This window comes from Bos indicus, chromosome 5, assembly GCF_029378745.1.
Source record: "Bos indicus isolate NIAB-ARS_2022 breed Sahiwal x Tharparkar chromosome 5, NIAB-ARS_B.indTharparkar_mat_pri_1.0, whole genome shotgun sequence".
NCBI lineage: Eukaryota > Metazoa > Chordata > Mammalia > Artiodactyla > Bovidae > Bos > Bos indicus.
In genome coordinates, this window is record NC_091764.1 from 87,221,830 (window position 1) to 87,240,959 (window position 19,130).

The 19,130-nt window shown below is 39.2% G+C and overlaps 1 non-coding gene across 1 annotated transcript; it reads right to left on the reverse strand.

Annotated features, from left to right (window-relative positions):
• Positions 1–258: 258 nt before the first annotated feature.
• On the reverse strand, positions 259–331 carry TRNAK-UUU (transfer RNA lysine (anticodon UUU)). The gene has a single exon. It is a non-coding gene; the product is annotated as a tRNA-Lys (tRNA).
• Between the last annotated feature and the right edge of the window lie 18,799 nt (positions 332–19,130).

Below are 19,130 nucleotides of genomic sequence, written 5' to 3' on the forward strand. Positions count from 1 at the left end.
GAGTCTGGTGAGCCACAGTCCATCGGGTCGCAAAGAATCGGACATGGCAGAGCAACTAACCCCTTAGACTGAAGCCCTGTAACCAGGCTCGTCTCTCCATGAGACGAGCTCGTCTCTTTCCAGGCAAGAATACTGGAGTGGGTAGCCATCCCTTCTCCAGGGGATCTTCTCGACCCAGCAATCAAACCCCAGTGTCTAGCATTGCAAGCAGATTCTTTACATCTGAGCTACCAGAGAAGCCCACAAAGGGAACCATGCTGCCTGAACAGGGACTTGAACCCTGGATCCTCAGGTTAAAAGTCTGATGCTCTACCAGTTGAGCTATTCAGGCAGTGCCCTGGGGGGGTTGATAAATGGTACATCTACCCAAAGCAGTCATATGCAGTTGTGAACGGTTATAAGATCCAATTAAAATAAATTAATTAATTTTTTTAAGTTGTGTGAAATATCTTTATATCATCCTATGAAACGATCTTCAGTATCTTGTTAAGTAAGGTGGGAAGGAAAAATGTATAAAGCATATTAGCGAAAGAAGGCAAAAGATGAATATAAATACATTTTTCTTATGTTTAAAAACTGGGAGGGAAATCAAAAATGTTTCCAAAATTCACCCACAGACACAAGAGGAGGACAGAGTAGAGGATTCTGAGACAAAAGTTAGGTTTTTTTAACTACATATTGCTTTTTAGATTTGACTTAGGAAACATATACAAATGTTACATAATTATTAGCAATTTTAAAAAACAATTTCTAAAAATAGAAAGTTAAATGAAGCAAATCAACTTAACTGCATATTGATTTTGTATCATAACCACACACAGAGTAACTACTTCATGTGATTTGAAAACAAAACTAGTACTAAATTATTCAAAGGTTTTAAGAACTACAAAAACATATTAAGCTATGCCATTTATCATATTCTTATTGGTAGTGTTGATATTGTTACTCTGAGACTATTTTGTGTGTACTGTGGGTTAAAACAAATTAACATTAATGTTGTTGAGAATTTAACATGAAAGAAAGTAGATACAGATGTAAATAATGTAAGAGTAAAGAAAAGAATCTTAGTCCTATGGTTAAGTTGGGAGAGTCAAAATAAGTTCATGAAAATATTTTCTATTTTTCTTGTTATGGTTTCTCAGATACACCCATCATTTAAAAGTGCACATTTAATTTCCAAATACATGGAGTTTCTTAAGTATCTTTTATATTAATTCCTTATTTTGATATCCAGTTCAGTTCAATCACTCAGTCATGTCTGACTCTTTGCAACCCCATGGACTGCAGCACGCCAGGCCTCTCTGTCCATCACTAACTCCCGGAGTTTACTGAAACTCAAGTCCATTGAGTCAGTGATGCCATCCAACCATCTCATCCTCTGTCATCCCCATCTCCTCCCGCCTTCAGTCTTTCCCAGCATCAGGGTATTTTCAAATGAGTCAGCTCTTCACATCAGGTGGCCAAAATATTGGAGTTTCAATTTCAACATCAGTCCTTCCAATGAATATTCAGGACTGATTTATTTCCTTTAGGATGGACCAGTTGGATCTGCAGTCCAAGGGACTCTCAAGAGTCTTGTCCAACATCACAGTTCAAAAGCATCAATTTTGATATTAATTTGTCATTTAAATGCTTCTTCTCTGCAATCACCCCCTGTAGTTTTTTTTTTTTTTTTTTTTGGTCTCCTAACTTTATTGAGGCTTTCAATGGCTAAGTCAAAGAGCTCTCTTGGTAAATGTCACATAGCACTTGAAAATGCAAGGGCTATTTTCAATATCTTTTGATATTGATTTCTAACATAATCCACAGTGATAAGAGAACAAACTCTGTATGATTTCAATACCTTTAGACTATGAAATTTCTGCACTTCATTTTATGGCCCTGGATATGTTCCAGTGTCTTCTAGTTTATAGCCTATGGGAACTTGAATAGAATTTGTATCCTCCTGTTGTGTGCAAATTGTATAAATGTTAATCATATTGAGTTGGTTCATGGTGATTTTCAGGTCTACTATATCCTTCTACTTTTCTATATATTCATTCTATTAATTTTTGAGAATCTGATATTGAAAATCCAACTAAAAATCTTAATTTATCTACTCAAAAAAGTTATAACAGATAGTATAACTGTATGTAACTTTGTTCTATATGTTCCAAGGTTTCTATAAATGCATTATCATACTTCCATAATTTAAAAATAAAAAATAAAGAGAAAAAAATGAGTTCATCAAATATGTTGTCTTAAAATATACATATGTTTCTTAACTCTAGCCCTAAAGTGGCACCCAGCATCAACACAAGCCTACAGAGGACAGCCAGTATGACACCATGACTAGTCAATTTCTCTTCTCTTTAGTGAAGAGAGTATCTTCTGGGTCCTCCTGGGAAAAAGTCAACTGATGAGTTCTCTAGTTTTGTATAATTAATCCACACCACTCTACTCACTTCTATTAGCCTTTTAAATCACTTTCTCAATCCTCAGCTAAGACAGTCCCAGAATCTCAATTTCATTTATTGTAGATTGTTTTTTCTTCCACAAGCTTCAAGGAACCAACCACCCCAGCAGTGCATTAGGAATGGTTCCAGGCGTACTTGTCAGAACATTAGGTCCTGACTCATGGAAGGATAAGCCCAATCAATGTACTCTCACTTATCCCACTTTATATTCTGTCCCTCAACTCCAGCACTTTGAAGTCCATTCCAAAGCATTTTACCTTGCTTTCTGCCAAAATATATTAGCCAGATCTAATTTGGGGTGACTTGGTTTGGGGGTGACTAAGCCCTTTTCCTCCCACAAAATGAACAATAATTTCCAGTTGGCCCATGCTGAGACCTAATCTTAGTTATTGGTTTAGAATAGAAGGTTGTAAGGGCAGATCCAAGGAGGGCAAGTGTCATCTTATGAGGTTGCTGCCTCAGGTGAGGGCTTTGCATGGTATCCAGGCAATGGAGACTGGGGGAGTGGGTCTGTTCTACTGGAAAATTGGGAAACTGAGAGTTGGAGATTTTCAAGTACATCTGTTAGGGGAAACACTGACTGAAACTGCCCACCCTGACCAGGAACTACAGTAGCAATTTGCATGAGCACTTCCTGGTAAGAAGCATGAAATTAATAAGCCACCACCAACCAGAAGAATTCAGGAAAGATCAAAAGGAGACACCAGTCCTTAAGTCCCACCAACCTCTCAGAATCCTTCTCATTGGCAGAGCAGTGCAACACTACCAGGAAGGACCTTGAGTCAGACTGCTTGGCCAGACATGACCTGGAAACAAACCCCATCACCATAAAATCTGAGACTGTAAGCCACATGGCAGAGGAGTTCTTCCAGTTTCCCTCACCCCACTGCTTTCCTCCTGAGCACCCCTTCCCAGTAAAGTCTCTAGCTTTATCAGGACATGTGTCTCCTTGGATAATTCATTTCCAAGTGCTGCACAACAGCCTACTCTCAGTTCCTGGAAGGGGTTCCTCTTCCTGCAACATATCCACTCAACATCCCTGTCTTACTGCTACATCTGTAGGGCCTCAGCCCTTCCCTAAGCGTCTTGACTTGACTCTAGAAGACTTTATTGGTGGCATATACACAGTCTTCTAACTCTATTAATCTCACAATTAGGTCCAAGGCCTAATTTTCTGTACCATCATCCCTCTTGCTTCAGAATGTGAGATTCTCTGTAAATGCTACCCCAGAGGCCTCTGGCTTTCACACTGTAGCTTAAGTTGATAGCTGACTGACTCAACTCAGTTATTTTCTTTCTTTGGCATTTAACAACAAGCAGCCAAATCCAAAATTTTTATGATTATTATTGCCCTTTTACCTCTTAATTACTTGAGAAACTGTATTAACAGTGCATCTTCTCTAGTATTCCTAAGACAGTCAACCTCAGGTCTCACTAACGGTGATGTTACCACATACCAAGCACTGTGTCATCATCACACTTCCATCAGAAACATTAATTACTGTTGCCATCTGGTCAAGCGCTATCCAGTTCCAGAACCCCACTCATGTATCAGCTGTTTTGTTTGCTGGTCCCCCCAGAAGCAAGTGATTGAAGCATTCAGTGCAAGTAGTTTATTTGTGAGGTGATCCCAGGAAATACCAGTACAGTAGGGGTGTAAGTTAAGAAAGAAAAAGAACCTGTGGTCTGGTACTGGAGATGGAGGAAGGCTAAAATGTCATTAAAATAAGAAGTTATGTATCCTCAGAAAAAGAACTACTTTGATTTCTACGGAAAGTAAAGGGAAAATTCGAAAGGGGGAAAAGAGAATAAAAGAAGTTTTATTTAATTCCAAAACTATTTGATTTTAAAAACTTAAAGTAACAGAAGTTATTTAAAGTTATAAAGTTTTAAAGCCCTTTCTAATGTACTTTATATTATTTCATTAATTTTCAAGGTCTAAATTGTATTAGTCAGTGATGCAGCCTCTAGGCTATGCATATCCTGAAACCGTGTCAGCGTTTTTTAAGATTCTATTGTGATGTTTGCTCTGAGATTGGCAATATTTAAATAATTCTGGCTTGCAGCACATCATTGCAAGCTATGAATTTATTAAATTTGAAAAGACGTAGGCAAAGATTCATTTTTTTAATTAATTAATTTTTTATTGAAGGATAATTGCTTTACAGAATTTTGCTGTTTCCTGTCAAACCTCAATATGAGTCAGCCATAGGTATACATATACCCCCTCCTTTTTGAAACTCCCTCCCATCTCTCTCCCCATCCCACCCCTCTAGGTCGATACAGAGCCCCTCTTTGAGCTTCCTGAGTCATACAGAAAATTCCCATTGGCTATCTATTTTACATATGGTAATGCAAGTTTCCATGTTACTCTTTCCATACATCTCACCCTCTCCTCCCCTCTCCCCATGTCCATAAGTCAATTCTCTATGTCTGTTTCTCCACTGTTGCTCTGTAAATAAATTCTTCAGTACCATTTTTTCTAGATTCCATATATGTGTGTTAGAATACAGTATTTATCTTTCTCTTTCTGACTCATTGCACTCTGTATAAGAAGTTCTAGGTTCATCCACCTCATTAGAACTGACTCAAATGTGTTCCTTTTTATGGCTGAGTAATATTCCATTGTGTATACATACCACAATTCTTTATTCATCTGTCGATGGACCTCTAGATTGCTTCCATGTTCTAGCTATTGTAAATAGTGCTACAATGAATGGGATACATGTGTCTCTTTTGATTTTGGTTTCCTCAGGATATAAGCCTAGGAGTGGGATTGCTGGGTCATACGATGGTTTTATTCCTAGTTTTTAAAGGAATCACTATGCCGTTTCCCATAGTGGCTGTATCAATTTTACGTTCCCACCAACAGTGTAACAGCATTCCCTTTTCTCCACACCCTTTCCAGCTTTTATTGTTTCTAGATTTTTTGTTTGTTTGTTTGTTTCTAGATTTTTGAAGAGGGCCATTCTGACAGAGAGAAGCAACCCCATGTCCAAGGAGTGGTGGCTGCACGAGCACAGGAGGGCCAAGAGGAGCTACTCCATGTTCAAGGTCAGGAGGGGCGGCAGTGAGGAGATACCCCTCGTCCAAGGTAAGGAGCAGCAGCTGCACATTGCTGGAGCAGCCGTGAAGAGATACCCCACGTCCAAGGTAAGAGAAACCCAAGTAAGATGGTAGGTGTTGCAAGAGGGCATCAGAGGGCAGACACACTGAGACATAATCATAGAAAACTAGTCAATCTAATCACACTAGGACCACAGCCTTGTCTAACTCAATGAAACTAAGCCATGCCCTGTGGGGCCACCCAGGACAGGCGGGTCATGGTGGAAAGGTCTGACAGAATGTGGTCCACTGAAGAAGGGAATGGCAAACCACTTCAGCATTCTTGTCTTGAGAACCCCATGAACAGTATGAAAAGGCAAAATGATAGGATACTGAAACAGAAACTCCCCAGGTCGGTAGGTGCCCAATATGGTACTGGAGATCAGTGGACAAATAACTCCAGAAAGAATGAAGGGATGGAGCCAGCAAAAACAATACCCTGTTGTGGATATGACTGGTGATAGAAGAAAGGTCCAATGTTATAAAGAGCAATATTGCATAGGAACCTGGAATGTTAGGTCCATGAATCAAGGCAAATTAGAAGTGCTCAAACAGAAAATGGCAAGACTGAACATCGACATTCTAGGAATCAGCTAACTAAAATGGACTGGAATGGGTGAATTTAACTCAGATGACCATTATATTTACTACTGCAGGCAGGAATCCCTTATAAGAAATGGAGTAGCCATCATGGTCAACAAAAGAGTCCAAAATGCAGTACTTGGATGCAATCTCAAAAACGACAGAATGATTTCTGTTCGTTTCCAAGGCAAACCATTCAATATCACAGTAATCCAACTCTATGCCCCAAACAGTAACGCTGAAGAAGCTGAAGTTAAACGGTTCTATGACCTACAAAACCTTTTAGAACTAACACCCCAAAAAGATGTCCTTTTCATTACAGGAGACTGGAATGCAAAAGTAGGAAGTCAAGAAACACCTGGAGTAACAGGCAAATTTGGCCTTGGAATATGGAATGAGGCAGGGCAAAGGCTAATAGGGTTTTGCCAAGAGAAAACACTGTTGGAAGAGAGTAAACACCCTCTTCCAACAACACAAGAAAAGACTGTACACATGGACATCACCAGATGGTCAATATCGCAATCAGATTGTTTATATTCTTTGCAGCCAAAGAAGGAGAAGCTCTATACAGTCAGCAAAAACAAGACCGGGAGCTGACTGTGGCTCAGATCATGAACTCCTTATTGCCAAATTCAGACTTAAATTGAAGAAAGTAGGGGAAACCACTAGACCATTCAGGTATGACCTAAATCAAATCCCTTATGATTATACAGTGGAAGTGAGAAATAGATTTAAGGGACTAGATCTGATAGAGTGCCAGATGAACTATGGACAGAGGTTCATGACATTGTACAGGAGACAGGGATCAAGACCATCCCCATGGAAAAGAAATGCAAAAAAGCAAAATGGCTGTCTGGGGAGGCCTTACAAATAGCTGTGAAAAGAAGAGAAGTGAAAAGCAAAGAAGAAAAGGAAAGACATAAGCATCTGAATGCACAGTTCCAAAGAATAGCAAGAAGAGATAAGAAAGCCTTCTTCAGTGATCAATGCAAAGAAATAGAGGAAAACAACAGAATGGGAAAGACTAGAGATCTCCTCAAGAAAATCAGAGATACCAAGGGAATATTTCATGCAAAGATGGGCTCGATAAAGGACAGAAATGGTATGGACCTAACAGAAGCAGAATATATGAAGAAGAGATGGCAAGAATACACAGAAGAACTGTACAAAAAAGATCTTCACAACCAAGATAATCACGATGGTGTGATCACTCACCTAGAGCCAGACATCCTGGAATGTGGAGTCAAGTGGGCCTTAGAAAGCATCACTATGAACAAAGCTAGTGGAGGTGATGGAATTCCAGTTGAGCTATTTCAAATCCTGAAAGATGATGCTGTGAAAGTGCTACAGTCAATATGCCAGCAAATTTGGAAAACTCAGCAGTGGCCACAGGACTGGAAAATGTCAGTTTTCATTCCAATCGCAAAGAAAGGCACTGCCAAAGAATGCTCAAACTACCACACAATTGCACTCATCTCACATGCTAGTAAAGTAATGCTCAAAATTCTCCAAGCCAGGCTTCAGCAATACATGAACTGTGAACTTCCAGATGTTCAAGCTGGTTTTAGAAAAGGCAGAAGAACCAGAGATCAAATTGCCAACATCTGCTGGATCATGGAAAAAGCAAGAGAGTTCCAGAAAAACATCTATTTCTACTTTATTGATTGTACCAAAGCCTTTGACTGTGTGGATCACAATAAACTGTGGAAAATTCTGAAAGAGATGGGCATACCAGACCACCTGACCTGCCTCTTGAGAAACCTGTATGTAGGTTGGGAAGCAACAGTTAGAACTGGACATGGAACAACAGACTGGAAGCAACAGTTAGAACTGGACATGGAACAACAGACTGGTACCAAATAGGAAAAGGAGTTCGTCAAGGCTGTATATTGTCACCCTGCTTATTTAACTTCTATACAGAGGACATCATGAGAAACGCTGGGCTGGAAGAAGCACAAGCTGGAATCAAGATTGCTGGGAGAAATATCAATAACCTCAGATATGCAGATGACACCACCCTTATAGCAGAAAGTGAAGCAGAACAAAAAAGCCTCTTGATGAAAGTGAAAGAGGAGAGTGAAAAAGTTGGCTTAAAGCTCAACATTCAGAAAACTAAGATCATAGCATCCAGTCCCATCACTTCATGGGAAATAGATGGGGAAACAGTGGAAACAGTGTCAGACTTTATTTTGGGGGGCTCCAAAATCACTGCAGATGGTGATTGCAGCCATGAAATTAAAAGACGCTTACTTCTTGGAAGGAAAGTTATGACCAACCTAGATAGCATAGTCAAAAACAGAGACATTACTTTGTCAACAAAGGTCCATCTAGTCAAGGCTATGGTTTTTCCAGTGGTCATGTATGGATGTAAGATTTGGACTGTGATGAAAGCTGAGTGCCAACGAATTGATGGTTTTGAACTGTGGTGTTAAAGAAGACTCTTGTGAGTCCCTTGAACTGCAAGGAGATCCAATCAGTCCATTCTAAAGGAGGTCAGTCCTGAGTGTTCTTTGGAAGGAACAATGCTAAAGCTGAAACTCCAGTACTTTGGCCACCTCATGTGAAGAGTTGACTCATTGGAAAAGACTCTGATGCTGGGAGGGATTGAGGGCAGGAGAAAAAGGGGATGACAGAGGATGAGATGGCTGGATGCCATCACTGACTCAATGGACGTGAGTTTGAGTGAACTCTGGGAGTTGGTGAATGACAGGGAGGCCTGGCGTGCTGCAGTTTATGGGGTTGCAAAGAGTCGGACACGACTGAGCGACTGAACTGAACTGATTCTGACAGGTGGTATCTCATTGAGGTTTTGATTTGCATTTCTCCAATAATAAGTGATGTTGAGCATCTTTTCATGTGTTTGTTTACCATCTGTATATCTTGTTTGGACAAATGTTTGTTTAGATCTCTTTCCCAGTTTTTGATTGGGTTGTTTGTTTCTATGGTATTGAGTTGATGAGCTGCTTGTATATTTTGGAAATTAATTCTGTCAGTTGTTTCATTTGCCATTATTTTCCCCCATTCTGAGGATTGTCTTTTCACTTTGCTTATAGTTTCCTTTGCTGTGAAAAAGATTTTAAGTTTAATCAGGTCCCACTTGTTTACTTTTGTTTTTATTTCCATTATTCTAGGAGGTGGGTCATAGAGGACCTTGCTTTGATTTATGTCATCGAGTGTTCTGCCTGTGTTTTCCTCTAAGAGATTTACAGTTTCTGGTCTTACCTTTAGGTCTTCAATCCATTTTGAGTTTATCTTTGTGTGTAGTGTTAGGAAGTGTTCTAATTTCATTCTTTTACACACAGCTATCCAATTTTCCCAGCACCATTTATTGAAGAGGCTATCTTTGCCCCATTGTATATTCTGGCCCCTTTGTCAAAAATAAGTTACCCATAGGTGCATGGGTTTATTTCTGGGCTTTCTATCTTTTTCCATTGGTCTATATTTCTGTTTTTGTGCCAGTACCATACTGCCTTGATGACTGTAGCTTTGTAGTATAACCTGAAGTCAGGAAGGTTGATTCCTCCAGCTCCATTCTTCTTTTTCAAGACTGCTTCCACTATTCAGAGTCTCTTGTGTTTCCTTATGAATTCTGAAATTTTTATTCTAGTTCTGTGAAAAATGCCATTGGTAATATGATATGGATCACACTGAATCTGTAGATTGCATTTGGCAGTATAATCATTTTCACAGTGTTGATTCTTCCTACCCAAGAACATGGAATATCTCTCCATCTGTTTATATCATCTTTGATTTCTTTCATTAGTGTCTTATAATTTTCTGTGTACAGTTCTTTCATCTCCTTAGGTAAGTTAATTCCTAAATATTTAATTCTTTGTGTTGCAGTTGTGAATGGGATTGATTCCTTAATTACTCTTTCTGATTTTTCATTATTAGTATATAAAAAAGCAAGTGATTTCCGTGTATTGATTTTGTATCTTGCAGCTTTGCTAAATTCACTGATAAGCTCTAGTAGTTTTCTGATACTATCTTTAGGGTTTTCTATATAGAGTATCATGTCAACTGCAAACAATGAGAGCTTTACTTCTTTTCTGATCTGGATTCCTTTTATTTCTTTTTCTTCTCTGATTGCTATAGCTAGGACTTCCAGAAATATGTTGAATAATAGTGGTGAAAGTGGATACCCTTTTCTTGTTCCTGATCTTGAGGGAATGCTTTTAGTTTTTCACCATTGAGAATAATATTTGCTGTAGGCTTATCACATATGGCCTTTTACTATGCTGAGGTAGGTTCCTTCTCTGCCCATTTTTTTGAAGAGATTTAATCATAAATAGGTGCTGAATTTTGTCAAAGGTTTTTTCTGCACCTATTCAGATGATCATATGGGGTTTTTTTTTTTTTTTTTGATTTGTTAATAGGGGTATCACGTTGATTGATTTATATATATTGAAGAAAACTTCCATCCCTGGAATAAACCCAACTTGATCATGGTATATGAGCTTTTTGATGTGTTGCTGAATTCTGTTTGCTAAAATTTTGTTGAGGATTTTTGTATCTATGTTCATCTGAGATATTGGCCTGTAGTTTTCTTTTTTTGTGTTGTCTTTGTCTGGTTTATCCAGTAGTCATGTATGGATATGAGAGTTGGACTATAAAGAAAGCTGAGCACTGAAGAATTGATGCTTTTGAACTGTGGTGTTGGACAAAACTCTTGAGAGTCCCTTGGACTGCAAAGAGATCCAACCAGTCCATGCCAAAGGAAATCAGTCCTGAATATACATTGGAAGGACTGATGTTGAAGCTGAAACTCCAATACTTTAGCCACCTGATGTGAAGAACTGACTCATTTGAAAAGACACTGATTAGAAAGATGGTAACAATAACTCTGTATACGAGACAGCAAAAGAGACACTGATGTATAGAACAGTCTTATGGACTCTGTGGGAGAGGGAGAGGGTGGGAAGATTTGGGAGAATGGCATTGAAACATGTAAAATATCATGTAGGAAACGAGTTGCCAGTCCAGGTTCGATGCACGATGCTGGATGCTTGGGGCTGGTGCACTGGTCGGCCCAGAGGGATGGTATGGGGAGGGAGGAGGGAGGAGGGTTCGGGATGGGGAACACATGTATACCTGTGGCGGATTCATTTTGATATTTGGCAAAACTAATACAATTATGTAAAGTTTAAAAATAAAATAAAATTAGAAAAAAAAAAAAGAAAAGACACTGATGCTGGAAAAGATTGAAGGTGGGAGGAGAGGCGACGACAGAAGATGAAATGGTTGGATGGCATTACCGACTCAATGGACATGAGTTTGAGCAAACTCTGGGAGTTGGTGATGGACAGGGAGAACTGGCGTGCTGCAGTCCATGGATTTGCAAAGAGTCAGACGCTACTAAACGACTGAACTGAACTGATTCAACTGTCTGGTTTTGGTATCAGGGTGATGGTGGCCTCGTAGAATGAGTTAGGAAGTGTTCCTTCCTCTGCAATTTTTTGAAAGAATTTTAGAAGGATAGGCATTAGCTTTTCTCCAAAGGTTTGATAGAATTCTCCTGTGAAGCCATCTGGTCCTTGGATTTTGTTTTTTGGGAGATTTTTGATCACAGCTTCAATTTCAGTGTTTGTAATTGGGTTGTTCATAATTTCTATTTCTCCTGGTTCACTCTTGGAAGATTGAACTTTTCCAAGAGTCTGTCCATTTCTTCCATGTTATCTATTTTATTGCCATATAGTTGTTCATAATAGTCTCTTATAATCCTTTATATTTTTGCATTGTCTGTTGTAAACCCTCCTTTTTCATTTCTAATTTTGTTGATTTGATTCTTCTCTCTTTTTACTTTGATGAGTCTGGCTAAGGGTTTGTCAATTTTGTTTATCTTCTTAAAGAACCAGCTTTTAGTTTTATTAATCTTTACTATTGTTCCTTTCATTTCTTTTTCATTTTTTTCTGCTCAGATCTTTATGATTTCTTTCCTTCATACTAATTTTTGGGGTGTTTTCTTCTTCTTTTTCCAGTTGCTATAGGTGTAAAGTTAAGTTGTCTATTCGATGTTTTTTCTTGTTTCTTGAGGTAGGATTGTATTGCTATAAACTTCCCTCTTAGAACTACTTTTGCTGCATCCCACAGGTTTTGAGTTGTTTGAGTGTTTTCATTGCCATTTGTTTCTAGAAATTTTTTGATTTCCCTTTTGATTTCTTCAGTAACCGTTGGTTATTTGGAAATGTGATGTTTAATCTCCATGTGTTTGTGTTTCTTACAGCTTTTTTCTTGTAATTGATATCTAGTCTCATAGCGTTTTGGTCAGAGAAGATGCGTGATACAATTTCAATTTTCTTAAGTTTACTGAGGTTTGATTTGTGACCCAAGATGTGGTCTATCCTGGAGAATGTTCCATCTACACTTGAGAAGAAGGTGTATTCTTCTACATTTGGATGGAATGTCCTAAAGATATCAATGAGATCCATCTTATCTAATGTATCATTTAAGATTTGTGTTTCCTTATTAATTTCTGTTTTGATGATCTGTCCATTGGTGGGAGTGGGGTGTTAAAGTCTCCTACTATTATTGTGTTACTGTCAATTTCTCCTTCTATGTCTGTTAGTGTTTGTCTTATGTATTGAGGTGCTCCTATGTTCAGTACATAGATATTTACAATTGTTATGTCTTCCTCGTGGATTAATCCCTTGATCATTATGTACTGTCCTTCCTTATCTCTTGTAATCTTCTTTATTTTAAGGCTTATTTTGTCTGATATGAGGTTTGCTACTCCAGCTTTCCTTTACTTCCTATTTGCATGGACTATATTTTCCCATATATTCTCTCACTTTCAGTCTACATGTGTCTTTAGGTCTGAAGTGGGTTTCTTGTACACAACATATATATGGGTCATGTTTTTGTATCCATTCAGCCAGTCTGTGTCTTTTGGTTGGAGCATTTAATCCATTTACATTTAAAGTAATTATTGATATTTGTGTTTGTATTGCCATTTTCTTAATTGCTTGGGGTTGATTTTTAGATCTTTTTTCTTCTTTGTATTTCTTGACTACACAAGTCCATTTAGCATTTGTTGTAAAGCTGGTTTGGTGGTACTAAATTCTCTTAACGTTTGCTTCTCTGAAAAGCTTTTTATTTCTCAATTTTGAATGAGATCCTTGCTGGGTATAGTAATCTTCCTTGTAGATTTTTGTCTCTCAATACTTTAAATATATCCTGCCATTTCCTCCTGACCTGCAGAATTTCTGCTGAAAGATCAGCTATTAAGTATATGGAGTTTCCCTTGTATGTTACTTGTTGCTTCTCCCTAGCTGCTTTTAGTATTCTTTCTTTGTGTTAATCTTTGTTAGTTTGATTAGTTTGTGTCTTGGTGTGTTTCTTCTTGGGTTTATCCTGTATGGGACTCTTTGTGCCTCTTGGACTTGATAGGCTATTTCCTTTCCCATGTTGGGGAAATTTTCAACTATAGTCTCTTCAAAAAGTTTCTCATACCCTTTTTTTTTCTCTTGTTCTTCTGAGACCTCTATAATTTGAACGTTGGTGTGTTTGATATGGTCCCAGAGGTCTCTGAGACCTCTTTTCATTATTTTTACTTTATTCTACTCTTCAGAAGTTATTTCTTTCCAGCTCACTGATTCTATCTTCTGCTTCAGATATTCTGCTATTGGTTCATTCTAGAGTATTTTTAATTTCAGTAATTGTGCTGTTTGTCTCTGTGTGCTTATTCTTTAATTCTTCTTCTTCTGCTGCTGCTAAGTCGCTTCAGTCATGTCCGACTCTGTGCGACCCCATAGATGGAAGCCCACCAGGCTCCCCCGTCCCTGGGATTCTCCAGGCAAGAACACTGGAGTGGGTTGCCATTTCCTTCTCCAATGCATGAAAGTGGAAAGTGAAAGGGAAGTCGCTCAGTCGCGTCCGACTCTTAGCGACCCCATGGACTGCAGCCTACCAGGCTCCTCCATCCATGGGATTTTCCAGGCAAGAGTACTGGAGTGGGGTGCCATTAATTCTTCTAGGTCTTTGTTAATTGATTCTCACATTTTCTCCATTTCGTTTTCAAGGTTTTTAATCATCTTTACTATCATTATTCTGAATTCTTTTTCAGGTAATTTTCCTATTTCCTCTTCATTTATTTTGACTTCTGTGTTTCTGGTTTGTTCCTTCATTTGTGTAGTAATTCTCTGCCTTTTCATTTTTATTTTTTTTTTTTAAGTTATTGTGTTTGAGGTCTCCTTTTCCCAGTCTTCAAGGAAAGTTGAATTCTTTCCCTGAAGAAGGTTGAATTCTTTCTTCCTTTTGGTTTCTTCCCTCCTAAGGTTGGTCCAGTGGTTTGTGATGAGCTTGGTATAGGGTGAGATTTGAGCTGTATCTTTGTTTTGTTATTTGTTTTTTCTCTGATGAGCAAGGCTGAGTGAAGTGGTAATTCTGTCTGCTGATGACTGAGTTTGTATTTTTGTTTTTTTTAGATGAGGCATCCTGCCCAGGGTACTACTGGTGTTTGGGTGCTACCTGGTCTTATATTCAGGTGGTTTCGTTTGTATGAGTTCTCACTATTTGATACCCCTAGGGTTATTTCTCTGGCAGTCTAGGGTCTTGGAGTCAGTACTCCCACTCCAAAGGCTCAGGGTTTGATCTCTGTTCAGGAAAAAAGATTCCACAAGTGGTTTGTTATGTCACTAAGGGAAAGTAAAACAAGTATCCAAAACCAAAACGCCAAAGATGAACCCCAGACAAATGGCAGTAACAAAATCAGACAAATAATAATTAAAATAATGGAATATACACATATACATACACACCCATGAGCAAAGTTAAAACAATCCAACAAAAATAGAATACAGTAGATTGATCTAGTAAACAAAGGAAATCAAAAATTATATTTACCAGTTAAGAACAAAACTAACTTAAGCACAAACTGGAAAACAAGACTAAAGCAAGGTGCCAAGTGGGGAATAGAGCAATGAAAACAAAACTAACAAATATGTTGAGAGGGAAGAAAAGAAAGAAAGAATAGATATGCAGAGTTAAATAGAGGTAGATGAAGATGTATATATATTAAAGATTAACTGGAAGGGGAAAAGAACAGTAGGAAAGAAAACAAAGGAATAAATGTAGAAAAAATAATAATACGTTTAAAAAAATTAAAATTAAAAAAAGAGAAAAGAAGAGGAAAACTCCACAGAACTGCAAAAGCCCAGTACAGAGGCAGAGATTTATGACAACAATAAAAAATGTGACTGAGGAAGAAGAAAAAAAAAAGAAGCTCAAAAGCTTAATTGGATTTCTTAGCGCCAATAAAATTGACAAGTACTACGGGGTGGGGTGGGAGGGTGGAGGAAAAGAAAAAAAGAAAAAAAATCTAAAAGAATCTACAGAACAAGTCAAAAAATAAGAATCATAAATGTTTTTCTTGAGTTAGTGCTGTCAGAGTCCTTTCCTGCGCTGGAAATCACAGTCCACCTTACCTACCTAGGATGCTTTCCAACACTGATCCTGGACCTGCTATGGGACTTCCTCAGATTCTAGTCTGGTCCTCCTCCTGTGTGTTCTTGCCTCCAATGTCCACAGCTATTAGACCTAGTATGTTTTCTTTTGTGGGAGCTCTCAATGGCCTTTTATATATTCCATAGACATAGAGTCTGCTTAGTTGATCATGTGGATTTAATCTGCTGCTTTTACAGCTGGTGGGAATGTTTTGGTTCTTCTTCCTTAGCCACACTGCCCCTGGGTTTCAACTATGGTTTTATCTCCACCTCTACATGTGGGTTTTCCACTGGGATTTAGCTCCTGAGGCTAAAGCCCTGGAGGGGTTGGCTTTGCCCCTGTGAAGGCAAGGTGTGGAAGTGGTGCAGCTGCTTGGGTTGCAGGGGTTCTAGCAGCACCAGGTACTCAGGGGGGTTGACGGCCAGGGTAGTAGGAAATGTAGTGTTCTAGAAGGGTATGGCAACCAGTATTGGCCAATATGGTCCAGTATTCTTGCCTGGAGAACCCCCCTCTCTGACAGAGAGGCCTGGCAGGCCACAGTGTACAAGGCCACAAAGAGTCAGACAGGATCGAAGTGACCCTGTGTGCATAAACACAAAACTTTTTTTTTTTTTTTTGCCTGTGGTAGCTCTGCCCCAGTGAGAATTGAACATGAAGGTGGTTCAGCTGCTTGGCTTGTGGGGACTCTGGTGGCGCCAAGTGTTCAGGGACACGGACTGCCTCCATGGCAGGAGTTATGGCCCTATCAGAGTCTTTTTTTGAGCCTCTTATAGCTGGCGATCAGAAGGCCTCTTTGGCCATTCTTTCTCCATAGCTCTGCCCATTCTGGCACTTAGAGGGATCCCTTGCCTGGGGTCCTTCTCTGTTGTCAGGCACATGTCAGGCACACAGAGGGGCGCCCCTGACTGGGGTCCTACTCTGTAGGTCAGTGCATAAGGCTCTTAAAGGGTCACCCTGGGTGGGGTCCTACTCTGTAGTTCAGTGAGTCAGGCATTTGATGGGGCAGCCTCTCTATTGTTCAGCTGCGGATGCTAGCTGTGGAGAGAGAGAGAGGCTCTGGTGATGGCTACACCCCCTACATGTGACTCAGCAGTATCACCTTGTTTCCATGGCTGCCTGGCTTTCCTCCATAGGCATTTCCCACCACGATCTCCTCCCTCACATCCCCTAGATCCATCTCTCCACAGTCAACAGTAGCCCTTGCTCTGGGATTGCTCCACAAGCCCTAAACTCCAGCTCCCAACCACTGCCCCTTCCGGGAGACCCGCGTGCCTGGCATATGTATGGCTTTGGCAAGGACTGTCTGATTCTCATTCCATTTAGGCTGCTACAGATCAGCTGTTTCGCTCTCAGGCTTAAATGTTTCTCCTCTGACTCAGACAATTGCCCCACTGTGGGGATCAGACCCTTGCTTCAGTCCCCACACCCACTGAGGGCAGGTCCAGTCCTACTAACAGTCTTGGTTTTCCCCTTAGTTCCTGCGTCCTACCGAGTTTTGTGTGGCTGTATATATTCTTTTCCACAGGTCAGGTACTCCTGTCCACTCTCAGCTGGTGTTCTGCATTTATTTCTGTGTCTGAAGGTGTATTCCTGATGTATCTGTGGAGAGAGATGTACTCCATGTCCACATACTGCTCCACCATCTTGTTCTCAAAGATTCATTTTGAATGGGAGTTATCAAGAAGAATGAGCAGGTTGGTTCAGGAGCTGCTGTTGGGTGCCTTTGAAGAATAGGAGCATACTTTCCCCTAAGAAAGAACTGAATGTTCCAGCATATGGTGTTTGTGAATACACACGAACCCTCTTGGTAAAACAGAAAATAGACCTTGACTACCTAAGCTGTCCAGATAGAAATTAGCTTACTGTCTCATCATCATGGCTGGTTTTGAGCACTTCATAATTCATTTCCAACTCTTATGCCTCTGTATACTATCACGTGTGTGTGTGTGTGTGTGTGTGTGTGTTAGTTGTTTAGTCGTCTCCAACTCTTTGTAACACCATGGACTACAGCTCACTAGGGTCCTCTGTCCATGGAATTCTTCAGGCAAGAATACTGGGATGGGTTGCCATTCCCTTCTCCAGAGGATCTTTCTGAGCCAAGGATCGAACCCTGAGTCTCCTGCATTGCAGGCAGATTCTTTACCATTTGAGCCATCAGAGAAGACCATACTATCACAAGTATTATTACAATATGTAGTATAGCAGGCTGGAAATGTGAGGTGATGCATAGACACAGTACTTAGTTTCAGATGATCACACAACACTATGACTTGTAAAAGGTTCTCAGAACTAAGTTCATAAATCAACTTGAGCCCTTCATGTTAAAAGAATGACAGCCAATAGAATCATCTGCATTTTCTGAGGATGTGGCTTTCTGGTGAGATAATAACATTGAATTCTGAAACTTTTCTTACAGTGAAGAACACTTAAAACTGGCTTTAAGGATTCATTTTGTAGGCTTCCTACTTTAGGAAAAGCAGGACTTGTAGGTAACCTAGTATGAAAAGAGAAAGAAATGAACAAATAGATTCACTCATCCTGTGAGAATTCTGAGCATAAAAAGTAATGTAAAGAGACACTTTGATTTCCCTTTTCTTTTTCAAAATCACCACAAAGTGATAATGACCTCGGGAGTCTGTGTGTGGCCCATTTAATGTAGTATAAGCCTAAGGAATAGCTAAAGGCTAAATGTATTTTAACTGGGCTGCAACCAAGATAAACATATCCCTCAGGCAATTGTTTCCATTAGTTGACAGCCTATATACAATATTAAAAGCATTATAAAAACAATATATACTTTTCCAGTGGTTTACTTCTGAAGTATTTATCCATACTCTGAACTCTTGACTCAAAGTAAAAGCAACTTTTATTCCATGGGAAAAGCAATGTTTAAACAAACAACAAGCAAACAATGGTTTACAGAGTAGAGTCACTTTCATTTAGTAAGTATGGTATACAGAATGGTATAAAACAAGCTATGGGGGCTAGCTAAAGTGTATATTACACATATCAAACATGTGTAGAAGTGTTTAGCAGACAGTTTTTAGCAGATTGCATAGTTATTGATCTTTGTACGATATATCTTATCTGTTCACAAAATCAATTGAGGAAAGCAGGCCTAATCCTCGGCATGAAATGAACTGCCAGTAAGCTAAGTCTTTTTTTATCCACATCTCAAATTAAATTGGTTTAAAAATAATTTTACATTTTGATTTTAGTGTGGTCCTTTAAAAATCAACAGATTATGGCCAGTAATGTGTAAATACAGTTGTAGAGGCTGATTCTACAAATCTAAAAGCTGTAATCCCATTACATACATAAGATTTATTTGATATCTCTAAGTCAACAGTAAAGATAGTTCACCCAGATTTATTTATCCCTTTGTGTTAGGGAGTATCTTCCATATCCCTCTGTGCTACAAAGACAGTTCTAGTGATTTAAATAATTCACATGACTCTAGAACATAGCCTAATCATCTTTTCAACCTCCTCTTTCTCCTTGAGCAAGTAAAAGTCTATTTCAACTTCTCTATTAAGGATTACCTGT